Here is a 14,303-nt window from a genome sequence, read left to right as displayed (position 1 = left end):
AATCTCTGTTACTCTCTCAAACTGAGTCCAAGTTATTATTATTATTATTATTATTATTATTATTATTATTATTAGAGCCCGGATGTTTAGGTATTTATAACAGTTAAAATAGGCAGGCAAAAAAGGAATAAAAACTTAAAAAATGCGCAATAAATTTTGAAACGGCATTATAAATTTTAAAAAGGCATAATATAACTTATTTTAGCAATAAATTTCAATTAATCAACATAACTCACATTTTTACTTCGTAGTTGACACATGTTGGCTTATAAAATACTTTTTTTGGTGATTAGCTCTCTTTTCACAAACTTTACATAACAGAACTGTTCCATCGATTGAAAACACATGGGCACCAATTTACTAACGTAAGCATGAAGTTTACTTTTCAATGGTATGCTGAATTTAGGTATACAAGCTAACCGATCTTATATCTTCTGTCACTCGACAATAAGTGTCTGTTCCTCACTCAAATGTCTTTCTCCTGCAATAATAAACACGTGTAGCACAAAATTGTAACAGTAAGATTTGAAAATATGAAAGCAAACAATTGAAAATGCTACGTGACAACTTCTATGAGAACGAGCTTTAATGTTTAAAATTATAAAGCTGATTGTTGGTATCGTGAAGACATGAAAATATTATATTTGTAACTGTGGATTGTCGATCATTATTCATATTACACCAATAGTATTAAAGCACGGTTATTAGCAGATTAAACACCGAAATAAATTTCTTTTATTTACTATTGTTAGTAAAGTTAGTCATTGTTTCATACGTTTAAATTTCATACACATTACATTACAATTAATTAGAAAATTGCAAATAAACAAGAAATATTGCTTTGAAATGGTTACATGAAAGTTCGTAACACAAATGGTAACGTGGGGTGTCATTAGACCCCCTTACTATATCCAAGTTTGAAGACTGAAATATGGTTGTGGTTTTCTGTTAATGTAGACTACTTACAGTAACATAAAATCTATTATGCAAATCTAGCTTTCAGATAAACCACAGTTTCAAGTCACACAGAGTTTGTGTGCACTCGATGTGGGTTTCTGGCGTCTTGTCAGCCCACTCTTGTGGATATAATGGGAAGAATTGAGAAGTTTCGGGTGAAGTTCCTAGGTAGCTCAGTCGTTAGAGCGTTGATGCGTTCAGCCAAAGGCCCCGGATTTGATACCCGCCCGGAACAATTTTTCCCTTGAAATTATTCAAGCCTGCTTCACAGTGAACTTTACCTCAAAGCTAGATTTGCAAGTAAGAATATAGTTTGAACTAAGTCCTCGTTTCTCTTCATTTTCGAAACAGAGTTATTTGCAGCATGGATAATAAAACCGTTTATACCTGCAATATCCAGAAGCCTAATAAAAGTAACTAGTATTATTCGCTAGTGTACTATACAACAATTACAAGAGAATAATATAATATGTAGGCCTAGTATGTACAAATCTCTCATAAAATATTCCAAATTCAAATACTATAGGCTACATCAGCACAATATAAACGCAAATAGTAATGTGGGGTCTACAGATACCCCATACACTAAACCGTTAAACTACTGAGAATTACAACAATTGAACTGTGTGTGTGTGTGTGTGTGTGTGTGTGTGTGTGTGTGTGTGTGTGTCCAATGCCCACCCACTTCACTTGCGTGATTGGGGTTCCGCATGCTGCGGATAGATGGCAGAACTGTGACCCATTTTATAGTTGTACACCACTTCGGCGTGTCACTCTGTACATGATGTGTATCTGTGAAAGAATTATGTCGTGTACTTAAGGGTGAGTGTATGTGTAAGTGTTCGTGTGCGTGTAATGTCGGGAATGAGTGATGATGATGATGATGATGATGATGATGATGATGAAGAAGATGAGGAAGGGAGAAGGGGAAACTCGTTCCCGGCACGTAGCCTACTCCTGTCGAATAGCACCAAGGAGGTCGCCAGGCTTAACGTCCCCATCCGACGGATGAATCAGTATCAACAGCGACATATGCCTTCCCTTCATATGCACTGCAGAGAGATTTGGGATTTAACCCAGGCGTATTGGTGCAGAATCTAGTGATTAGAAATTGTGCACCGCCATCTCTCCACAACAGTTGAACGTAATTTATGATTTGGTAAGCAGGAACAACAATGGAAAGCTACTAAAAATATTGAAATGTAACCCATATAACATCGAAAGTATTCCAGGAAATAAGTATTTGGGGGTCTGATGGACCCCACGTTACCATTCCAGGATAATGACAAAAAAGGCATTTATTATTGAATTAGTAAGAAACACCTTAAAGTCCACACCTGTGGAGTAAGGGCTAGCACGTCTGGCTGTGAAACTAGGTGGCCCGGGTTCGATTCCCATTCGGGGAAAGTTACCTGGTTGAGGTTTTTCCGGGGTTTTCCCTCAACCCAATATGAGCAAATGATGGGTAACTATCGATGCTGGACCCTGGTCTCATCTCACCTGCATTATCATTTCATACTTACTTTTTTTTTACTTTTGAGGGCATTTCCACATGTCAGCAGTTACCCTGTATTCCCATCTTCCATACTTCACGGTCCTGCCAGTCCCCTTCCTTCAGATTATGTTGTTTCATCATTTGGACTACACCAGACTTCCATAATGCTCTCGGCCGTCCACGTTTTCTTCTTCCAGAAGGTGACCAATGGAGGAAAGTCTTAGGAAGTCTTTCACAATCCATTCTATTGACGTGCCCATACCATTGCAGAGTTTGTCTTTCAATTCTCTCGATAACAGTTTCCTTCATTTCCATCAGCTGTCTTACATCTTCATTTTTCCTTCTTTCAAACTTAGATATCCTGGCCCCTCTCCGGATCCCATCCATCTCTACTCCAATATTCTACATTTCTGCCTCTCTACTAACGTCCAACCCTCAGCACCATAAGTTAAAATACTCTCAATGACTGTTTGACGCTAAATAACCTGAGATGTTGATACAGCGTCGTGAAATAACCTACTAAAAACACTTAAAAAAATCAAAATCGAAATTGGCCCTATCACTTTAATTTACCCCAAATCACATTTATATCTATGAAAATAATGATTTATTTCCACCCAATAAAAAAGGCATTTTGCCAAACATCCGGGCTCTACATCAAACATTGAAATAAATACACATCTCTGCGCGTCGTATACGGTACGCTACCCGCAGACTGTAGCTGTAATCCAGCTACGCTTCCTCTGCCTTATAACTCTAAAATCCGCTTAAGATTCTCTGTAAAAATGCAGCGATTTAAACAGAAGCCCCCTCGCAGTCCCCTCCGCTGCTCTTCCTGATTCAAATGAGGGTTGCATCGGAGTTTCACCACTTCGTCAACTCTGAGCACTCTCCTCGCTCAATGGAGACCAGTCGCCCAGATTTGTGGCGTTCCTATGGAAACCGAAGTTTTTTTTTTCTATATAAACATTTCATCCGTTGCCAAGCGACCGGAAATTTGAAACCAGCATTAATTTTACAAAATTAAGACTTAACATCGCCGTGATGTAGTTTCCTGTTTTATGGAAGCTTCCACAAACAAATTGCATCGCCTTGGAGAGCTTCCCCGTTATTTACTTCCTGCAGATTCAATATGGCGGTTTTGGAAAGGAAATTAATGTAACTCGGTAAGAATACTGGATGTCAAATACCAGAGATGGGAATTAAGGAATCCGATCCTTAACAAGAAGTAAATGGACTGAAATTGTTTGCTTCAAAACTGTTTGCTATGTACTGGCAAGAACAGTCGCTCAGCCTAAGAAAAATATGGCGTAAAACTGTAGAAATGCAATCACATTGAGTTTATGTTAACACATACAAGGTGTCATTAATTTCATAGGTTTATTCTTTGAGATATTTCAAACAAAAAAGTTTAATACAATTTTGCTCGTTTTTGCTTTCTTTCCGAGCTAAAAATTGTTTTATAAGAAACATTTTATAGTGTATTTTTGGAAAACCATTGATTTAATTCCCAATATACTCGGTCAATTTAAGAGAGCAGTCTATTATGGTAATTAGTGATTTAAATAATTTTAGTTTTGTCCTTTAAATATGCAAAAATTTGATCCGAACAAATGTAACATTTTAACCTTTTGCAGCACAAATTAATGTTTTATGTTTTTCATTTCATGAATCATAACAAAGTACCTATCGATCATTTTTTTTCAACATTTTAACTCTGCACACAATTTCAAAGCATAGCTGGCACCTCTATGTATCCTCAAGAGGTGGTTCCTTGGTGGAATATCTTGCCATAAAATTTAGAAAGAAAGTAAACTGTGGTTCTTCTGAACAACCACTATGCTGTAAAGGGTTAATTCCTTTTTAGAAGCAAAAGTTAATATATCTTGTTTACACAAGTTTTAACACTATATCACTTCGGAATATGTATTATACAGTGTTACTATAAGTGATCTTTCCAATCACAAACTTGAATAACTATCGTTAGGAGACACTTAGAAACATGATATTGGTATCAATGGAAAGAGAAACTCAAATATTGTCTGTTATCCATTCGGTTAAGTCACATGTGCTACTCTTAAATCAGCAAAAATTAGAAAACATGAAATTGGTATCAACAGAAACAGAAACTCCAACAATTTTTTCACTGGAAAACATGAAACAGAAAGAGAAACATTTTGTTCACAACCGTAAATAAGTCACATGTGCTCAATGTGAGCTCTTTGTGACACACGACACACATCAAGTCTGTAGTCAATTTCCTGCCATACACGTTGTAGCATTGGACCATCCACCAGTGCAATGGCCTCTGTGATGAGGACACGAAGATCCTCAATGGTAGGTGGTAATGGTTGTTTTATAAAACCCCAGAGAGAAAAAAAATCACAAGGAATGAGGTCGGGGGAACGTGGAGGCCAATGCAAACATTCTAAATCTTCACGGCCAGCACGTCCAATCCATCTCCTTGGAAGTCGTGTATTCAGTTCTTTTCTGACATCTAATGGTAATGGGGTGGTGCCTCATCCTGCTGAAAAATGAGACCTTCGATGTCCTGTTCCAGTTGTGGAAGAAGCCATAACTGTAACATGTCTAGGTACGAATTACCTGTGACTGTTGCCTCGACAAAAAAGAAAGGGCCATACAGCTTTTCACGGCTTATAGCACAAAACACGTTCACTTTGGAGGAGTCGCGTACATGTTCTGCATAACTGTTAGAATTTTACGATGAAAGAGTAATGGAACTCAGAGACAATTCTGTCCGACGTCGAGGTTGTATCCGGTGTGGCTTAGTGGATAAAGCATCAGCCCGTAGAGCTGAAACCCCGGGTTCAAATCCCGGCGCCGGAGAGAATTTTTCTCCGTTCCATTACTCTTTCATCGTATAATGACGCAGAATATCTGCATGGAAATATCATATGTACTTCGGTACATTGAAATAATATATGATATTCGTAAATCACGAAGTGATTTAAGACGGCGCTTATTCCGTCGGATCCCGGCCAACTAGTCACTCATAACGAGTGCACCTCAGCACATGTGTGGACTTCGGTCCTAAGTTCATAGACATCTATGACGTAGTGCAGAGGCCGGCCACTAGAGGAAACCCAAGAGTTGGAACTCAATCAGAGACAATTCTGTCCGACGTCTTGGTTGTATCCGGTGTGGCTTAGTGGATAAAGCATCAGCACGTAGAGCTGAAAACCCTGGTTCAAATCCCGGCGCCGGAGAGAATTTTCCTCCGTTCCATTACTCTTTCGTCGTATGATGACGCAGAATATCTGCATGGAAATATCATATGTACTTCGGTACATTGAAATAATATATGTTAGAGTTTTCCAAAGCCCATATCCTGACATTGTGTTTGTGCACTTTTCCTGACAGATGGAAAGTGGCTTCGTCACTAAGCAACAATGATTCGATGAAACCTTCAGTTTCCATTCTGAGTTGCACCTCCTCACAGAAAGACTGTCGCTTGGCTTTGTCGTCTCGTTTCAGAGCCTGCAACAATTGCAGACGGTATGGATGGAACTTCAGACGTTTCCGTAAAATCTTCCACAATTTGTTGGGGAATGTTCAATTCTCTACTCGCTTTTACGGTAGATTTCTGTGGACTTAGTGTGAAACTCTCTCTCACACGCTCCACATTTGCCTCACTTACTGATGGACGACCGGTTGACTTCCGCTTACAGATGCATCCCCTCGTTTTGAAGTCAGCGTACCACTTACGGATACTGGGGCCACTGGGTGGATCAACACCAAATTTTCTTCTAAAATTGCGTTGTACAGTGACAACAGACTGGGATATGTAAAAATCTAGCACACAAAATGCCCTCCTGTCTTCATTTGCAGCAATTTTTCTGTTATATCGTCTCCTAGCAACGAAATTAATAAATATACGACAGATTCACCAACATAAAAAATATTTGAGTTTCTCTTTCCATTGATACCAATATCATGTTTCTAAGTGTCTCCTAACGATAGTTATTCAAGTTTGTAATCGGAAAGATATTTTATAGTAACACTGTACATCTTTCGTGTGTTAAATGTTACAGTACTTGGTTAACTAGTTTCAACCTGTTATTGGCCTTCTTCAGAACTGGTTGTTGCTGGTCTTGGCGCCTTTTGTTTGTGTTTCCTGTGTGGGGATGTGTTTATGTAGTGTAATGTGGGGTCAAAGATTGTGTGTGTTCTGAAATTGAGTTGTGTGTTGAGAATTTTATTTGGATGTGTTTTTGTGTGTCTATAATTAAACACACTAGAACAATACGAAATATAGAGACACACAAAAACACATCCAAATGAAATTCACAAAACACAATTGAATTTCAGAACACATACACTCTTTGACTCCCCATTACACTACACAAACACTCTCCCACAGGAAACACAAACAAAAAGCGCCAAGACCAGCACCAATCAGTTCTGAAGATGGCCAATAACAGTCTGAAACTAGTTAACCAGGTACTGTAATATTTAACACGCGAAAGATATATGATACATATTCCGTGAAGTTAAATTTGTTCGGATCAAATTTCTGCTTATTTAAAGGACAAAACTAAAATACTTTCAATAATTTATTGTAACAATACACTGCTCTCTTACATTGACTGTTGAGGTTTGGAATTCATTCTTTGGATCTCCCAAAACTCGCGATGAAATGTTTCGTATAAAAAAATTATCTCAGAAAGGAAGCAAAAACCAGAAAAAATGGTATTACACTTTTTTGTTTGAAATATCTGAAGGTGTAATCCCCTGAAATTAATGACATAACTTACGGTTCAGTTTGTATAGGCGTACAGGGTATTTCAAAGGTAATGCATAATTCCAATTAAAATTGAATGATGGGGTTTAGGACGAAAATTTCGGATACGTTAATTTTTGTATTTGCAAATGAATACATTTGTAGAAGCAAAGTGTTTTGGCGGTTATTGTTGTTCGAGTTATGACGGCATCGAGAACATTTTTAAATGACGCTCTATAGAGCGTATTCCGAATCTCACCGGTGAGCAATCCGATGGCATCACGGTGTTCCGAATTCCACCGATGACGTCATTGATGCTCCACCGGTGTCGCACCGGTGCCATCAACTTGCAGAAGTGGTGGCAGTCTCCATCAGCCGCCATCAGTGAATCTGATTGGTTCTTGTATAGGGCGGGAATTAGCAGACGAATGACATCGTGCTCTGTTGTGTCATGGCGATGTGTTCTGCTTTAGTTCTGCTGTATTGTTTGTAATGAGCACAACGTATAAACAATATGTTAATGGCTTATGAGCGAACATGTCAACGGACCAGTTATTACTACTGGTTCAAGAAATAAATTGTTTATGCTATCTTTTCTTTGAACGAGATGGGAGTACGAAAATTTCACAAAATTTGCTAGCGTAGCACAGACAACAACTTGTACAGTCGCCATGACAGCATCGATCCTTCCAGCAGTTTTGTTCCTTATTTCGCTGCAACGTGACGTCATTGATGCCACCGGACCGGTGAGATTCGGAATACGCTGATAGTTTTTATATCATCTGAAAGGCAACACATCTTATGCGATATTTCATTTTGTATTATGCATCAGCACTATAGTTTTGGTTACTATGGTAACTATTTAATTCTTAATCTTGTTAGTCCTTACGTGAAAGAAGCAGTTTTATTGATAGTCTATTATCAGCATGATATTCTAAACAGAAAATAAGAGAAAAATAAGATAGCCGACTAATAATTATTGGATTTGGTGTCAGAAGATGTACGCAACAAGAGGTTGCTGTTGTTCAGTCAACTGTCCGAAGACAGATTGGGACCTCATAATGGTCACCAATATGACATCATTCATGAGGCAACTAAACCAGAAGATAGAGTAGGGTAGAATAGCCAATTCTTTTTCCCCTCCATTGTATACATTGCTGACTGGTAGCATTTTACATTAATAAGACTTTTTTATTGGAATTGAACGGGTTACATCAGCTTCTTGTCAATGCGGATGACGTGAATATGTTAGGAGAAAATCCACAAACGATTAGGGAAAACGCAGAAATTCTAGTTTATTTATTTTTATTTTATTGGGCTATTTTACGACGCTGTATCAACATCTAGGTTATTTAGCGTCTGAATGAAATGAAGGTGATAATGCCGGTGAAATGAGTCCGGGGTCCAGCACCGAAAGTTACCCAGCATTTGCTCGTCAAATTCTAGTTGAAGCATACTTATCGCTTTACTAAGCGATAGGGTTGGAAGTAAATCCCGAAAGGACTAGGTAAGTTATATGATTATGTCTCGTGATCAGAATATTGTACGAAATGGAACTATAAAAATTGGAGATTTATCCTTCGAAGCGGTGGAAAAATTCAAATATCTTGGAGCAACAGTAACAAATAGAAAAGACACTCAGGAGGAAATTAAACGCTGAATAAATATGGGAAATGCGTGTTATTATTCGGTTGAGAAGCTTTTGTCTTCTAGTCTGCCGTCAAAAAACCTGAAAGTTAGAATTTATAAAACAGTTATATTACCGGTTGTTCTTTATGGTTGTGAAACTTGGACTCTCACATTGAGAGAGGCACAGAGATTGAGGGTGTTTGAGAATAAGGTTTTTAGGAAAATATTTGGGGCTAAGAGGGATGAAGTTACAGGAGAATGGAGAAAGTTACACAACACAGAGCTGCACGCATTGTATACTTCGCCTGACATAATTAGGAACATAAAATACAGACGTTTGAGATGGGCAGGACATGTAGCACGTATGGGCGAATCTAGAATTGCATATAGAGTGTTAGTTGGGAGGCCGGAGGGACAAAGACCTTTGGGGAGGCCGAGATGTAGATGGGAAGATAATATTCAAATGATTTGAGGGAGGTGGGTTATGATGGTAGAGACTGGATTAATCTTGCTCAGGATAGGGACCAATGGCGGGCTTATGTGAGGGCGGCAATGAACCTCCGGGTTCCTTAAAAGCCAGTAAGTAAGTAAATAAGTAAGTAAGTAAGACTTTTTATATAGTAATAATAATAATAATAATAATAATAATAATAGATTTATTGCTACAACAAAGATCCTTGTACATACTGATATGCCTACTGCTACACCCACTAGCGCTACTATGCTGCCAGTAGCACTACCGCAGTATCACTGCTACAGGCTATAATCTTTTCGCTGTAAGAAAAATCCTAATGTAAACAACAGCACGTGGCTGAAGTGAGGCTTCATTGGCCGCTGTTTGGCGCCGTAGATTCTCAGTACATGTTCCCGCCTACTGTTGTACATTCTGTTTCATGTTAAACATTTCCCGTTACTCGTCAAGTAGGCCTAACCTCACTACTATGCATTCATTTGCTTAGGAAACATTTACTTTATAATTACTGTAATTAAATTATTTTTTAAGTCTTATGTCTTCACAATGGACAGTTGAGGATACAGAAGCCATACTTCAGTACCACGTGCTTACGTGAACTACGGTACGAGCTCAAGTGACGCCAGCTTGTTACAAGAACAGACTACCTCGGTATTACTGTTGGTATTCATCCGCGTTCATAGTACATAACAACATATAAAAGTAGCTTTTCTTTCACATAGCGTTTTACGTATGAGTGAAGTTAAATATTTCATCGTATTTAACAACTAGAATTCAATTTTTTATTTTCAAATAATACAAGATTGTGGTTTCCAAATACGAGCTATATTTTCCTGCGCAATGTGAGTGTTTTGACTGGGAGCCAATCACGGGTATGACAGCCACGTGCTTATGTTTACATTAGGATTTTTCTTACAGCGAAAACAGTATAGCCAAGTTCCGATTACCGACGACAAAAGACCGAACTACTGAGCCCGTTGCATGTTTGTAGTACAGTGACTGTATTCATACAGTCACTGTAGTTTGTAGCGATAGCAGCGACCTCATTTCCAATCGGTATTAGGAAGCTGGTGGGCCTTTATCTGTAGTAGAACTCTGGGTGAACCAATGAAATGCCACAACAGTGAGTTATTATTATTACTATTATTATTATTATTATTATTATTATTATTATTATTATTCTTTCTTATTTTTCTGCCTTTCCAAGGATTGGGGTTTATCCCGTTCCGCGCCAAAGACATTATTCTTGAAACTGGTCTTTCCATCTCGTTCTCGGCCGTCCTATATCCCGTCTTCCATTCGGTTTATAAAAGAAAGCTTGCTGCGGTAGTCTGTTAGGGGACATTCGGTTGACATGCTCTTGCCAGTTCTTTTGGTATTGAATTGCCTCTTGCACTATGCTACTTCTTACACCCAGTGCCGCTCTTATGTCTGCACTTCTCACTCTGTCTCTTAGAGATACTCCTAATAGCCGCCTCATGAATCTCATTTCTGAGCTTTCAATTTTATTTTTGTCTTTTTTCCTCATTATCCAGGTTTCACTACTATAAAGTAACATCGGTTTCGATACTATATTATGCAATCTGAGTTTGACCTCCTTCCTCATTGAATTTCCTAAGTATCTGTTAATACATTATTATTATTATTATTATTATTATTATTATTATTATTATTATTATTATTATTATTATTATTATACAAATCAAAGAGTGTAAATTTGGAAGAATTTTCAATTTCATCGAACTGCTTTCCCGTTAGCACTTTTTCCATTTATTTATTTAAAAGAGGCGAGCTACTGCTTCTTTTACTTACAGTCCTATTCATCACGGTGTCTTTGAAAATGACTGTATCAGGAAATTTCCTATGAAATGTCCCCTTGCTCTCGTCTCCTCCAGCACTCAGAAGTGTGTCACATAAATATTCTTTGCCCTATCGCGTATCGCGCTCTCTGCATGATCGCACTCAACAACTTAATTGGCAGCAACTGAGCATATTGACCTTCGCACTAGAATGACCTTGAACATAGTTTATCTGATCTTAAAGCAGATGTCACTTAACAATACGCTATCTGTAAAAGAACCGCACAGATGTTTTATTAGTAAAAGGCACGCGACATATTTTTAGCTTGCGATACGATGACCTTTTGCGATATACTGTACTTGCTTGCAGGTCGTTGCATAACTTAAAATTTACTTATGACTATTACACTCTTACTACGTCATACTACTTTTGACCAATAAAACGGTACGAAAGGACGTATTTCGACCAATCATGGCTGCTTATCGCACAATTTTATCGCGTCCCTAGCATTTGTTTAATTTTATCGCGTCCCTAGCATTTGTTTAATTTTATCGCGTCCCTAGCATTTGTTTTTTTGTTTGCCAACATTTGAAACTGCGCTGGTCTGGACGTCAAAAATATATATACAATTACAAACCACTCCAGTCGATGCACAGCAGTTTCAAATATGACTCGCATTGGCATTCAAGAACAAGAATTAATAAAAATCACTGATCATACCTATCCATCTTCTGAAATCCGATTTACAAATAAATGAAGAGCACCATTCGGAAATCCTGAATAGGTTGAATACACCATGTAGGCCTAAATCAACGAGTTCCACTTCTATTACGCACACGTCCAATATAACATCAATTGAACCACCAACCACATTCAAATTTGAAAATTGTACATTTAATAATTATTCCTTTTAAAATTATTCATTCTGAAATCCTGAATAAGTTGAATACATCATATAGGCCTAAATCAACGAGTTCCATTTCTACTACGCACACGTCCAATATAATATCAATTGAACCACCAACCACATTCAAATTTGAAAATTGTACATTCAATAATTATTCCTTTTAAAATTATTCATGTTTATTTTTTATGTCGTCGTCGTTAATTAAAACTTTTCTAACACTTGTGTATATTAGTTAGGTTATGTTATAGCTTATGCTATATGATATTATGGATAGTCACGTATCAGAGATTGTTTAATATTAAGATTTATTGAAAATCATCTGTCAAGTGACGTTGATTACTGGGATTAGGATAATTGAAGTGGAATGCAACTGTCTTAATAAAAATGAAACTGAATCAACAAAGCTTTCTTGACTAGTAACCGTCTACAGAGTTCAATGAAGATTCCATAGTTGGCACAAGTGCCATCTAGCGTAATGGTGCAATAATACATTTGAAGACAGGTGTATTTTCGTAAGTCAATTAATATTTTATTGTATTGGAGTACTTTGTTACTTATAATCTTTATATACTTTCTTCTAATCGTGTAATAGTCAATTAAATCCCACTTTAGTTTTGATTTTCTCTAGATAAATCAAAACTTCTCGTGAGATTACTGTTGACAAAATCAGTATAAATACATTGAAAATTATAACAATGTGAAATTATGTATAGGCTATAAATTAAGTACCGGTTAAATTTTGTCTTCATCCTCAGCTTAGAGAAACTTTAAAAAGACGCAAAAACGTATCCTTAGCAAGGAAAATTGAGTTGAAAAATATGTCTGTGTGAGCTCCAAGGCTGTTGGCTACTTTTCTCACTACAATTTTCACTATTCCAGTGAAGGAACATTGAAGAACTTTGAAGTGGAAAGCCGAAATTAATTAATTAAATTATTAATTAGTTATTTACTTATTTATCTATTTAGTTATTTATTTCTTTGTTTGTTTATTTGATTGTTTATTTAATCTGGTGGAATTAAGGGCATCAGACTTTCTCTACCACATCACCAGAAATACAAATACAAAGGAAGAACAAATAAACAGAAGAAGTAAAAAAGGAAAAGAAATAAAAGTGCAAATACAACTTTTAAAAATACAAATGCAAAGAGAAGGGAGGAAGAACAGAAGTACAGAAATAAAATCACATATACAAAAAATAAATAGTGTATACAGTAGGACTTCGATTATCCGAAACAATTGGGGACGGGAGGTGTTCGGATAACTGATTTTTTGGATAACCGATCATTTACGAAAACAAATTGTACCGATGTCATAGGAGCAGTATGAAACAAAGAAACACTGATATTATGCACAAAACTGCACATACAATATATATTTTGTATCACACGTCTTACAAATAACACAGAGAACTGACTAGCCTAATTTGACAAGTTCAAAACGGCCATTAAAGTAGGCCTACAGTTTGGGAAAAAAAGTCCAAACTTTTTTTTGTTTCAGAGCTGACACTCGGTCCCCCTCCCCCACCCATGCTAAATCTCACAAACACCGCTAGCGAAACTTCTACATGGCGCGCGCGTAAATTCAAATTTGCCGAATGGAACGCTTTCGGTTAACCGATGTTTTGGTTCATCGGTATTCGGATAATCAGTGATCTACTGTACTAGTATATTAAATGCGTAATATATTTGGTGATAAAAGTAAATAAGAAAAACATCTAAAGATAAGTAAGTAACATACTATACAAATTTTAAGACAGATAAAACAGTAAGAATGTCGAAATATTTAAAATAAAGTTAAAATATGTATTTTTTTTGCATTGTACTCTACTGGATAAGAAAATGCTTACTAAGTTTGTTTTGAATACTGTTAAATTCCGACAGTCTTTGATGTAACTGGGTAGGATAATCCATAAACGCGGTAGGAAGACACTGAATGATGTTGAATACGTTGAAGTTTATATAATGGTATGGCCAGTATATGGCTCAGTTTCTTCAACCTTTGTTGAATTATAACAGTGTGTTATTCCATTTTAACTGTAAACTTAACAGTTGAAGCATTTCTTCAACTCCTGTTGTTACTAACAGGCTGTTAAAACCCTTGTTAATATAACTGCCCAATTTCATTTAACTCTCCGTTAGCATAGAAGTATTCAATATGGATAGTGCATTAGATGCTGAACTTTTATATCTTGATTATTTAGAAAATGATATCCATGAATACATAAACAGAGGGGGTGATTTCAGTGATTTGACAGAACAGAAGTTCATACAAATATGTAGGTTATTTCCTGCCAAGTCTCAC

The 14,303-nt window shown here is 37.0% G+C and overlaps 1 long non-coding RNA gene and 1 other non-coding gene across 2 annotated transcripts in view; both read left to right on the top strand.

Moving 5' to 3' along the window:
• LOC138695266 (uncharacterized) overlaps nt 1-14,303 on the top strand; it is a 302,483-nt gene that overhangs the window by 164,516 nt on the left and 123,664 nt on the right. The window lies entirely within an intron of this gene.
• TRNAY-GUA (transfer RNA tyrosine (anticodon GUA)) lies at nt 5,228-5,299 on the top strand. Its single transcript has one exon. It is a non-coding gene; the product is annotated as a tRNA-Tyr (tRNA).

The sequence above is a fragment of the Periplaneta americana genome, chromosome 2 (assembly GCF_040183065.1).
Source record: "Periplaneta americana isolate PAMFEO1 chromosome 2, P.americana_PAMFEO1_priV1, whole genome shotgun sequence".
NCBI classification, from domain to species: domain Eukaryota; kingdom Metazoa; phylum Arthropoda; class Insecta; order Blattodea; family Blattidae; genus Periplaneta; species Periplaneta americana.
This window is presented reverse-complemented; position numbering and strand designations above follow the sequence as displayed.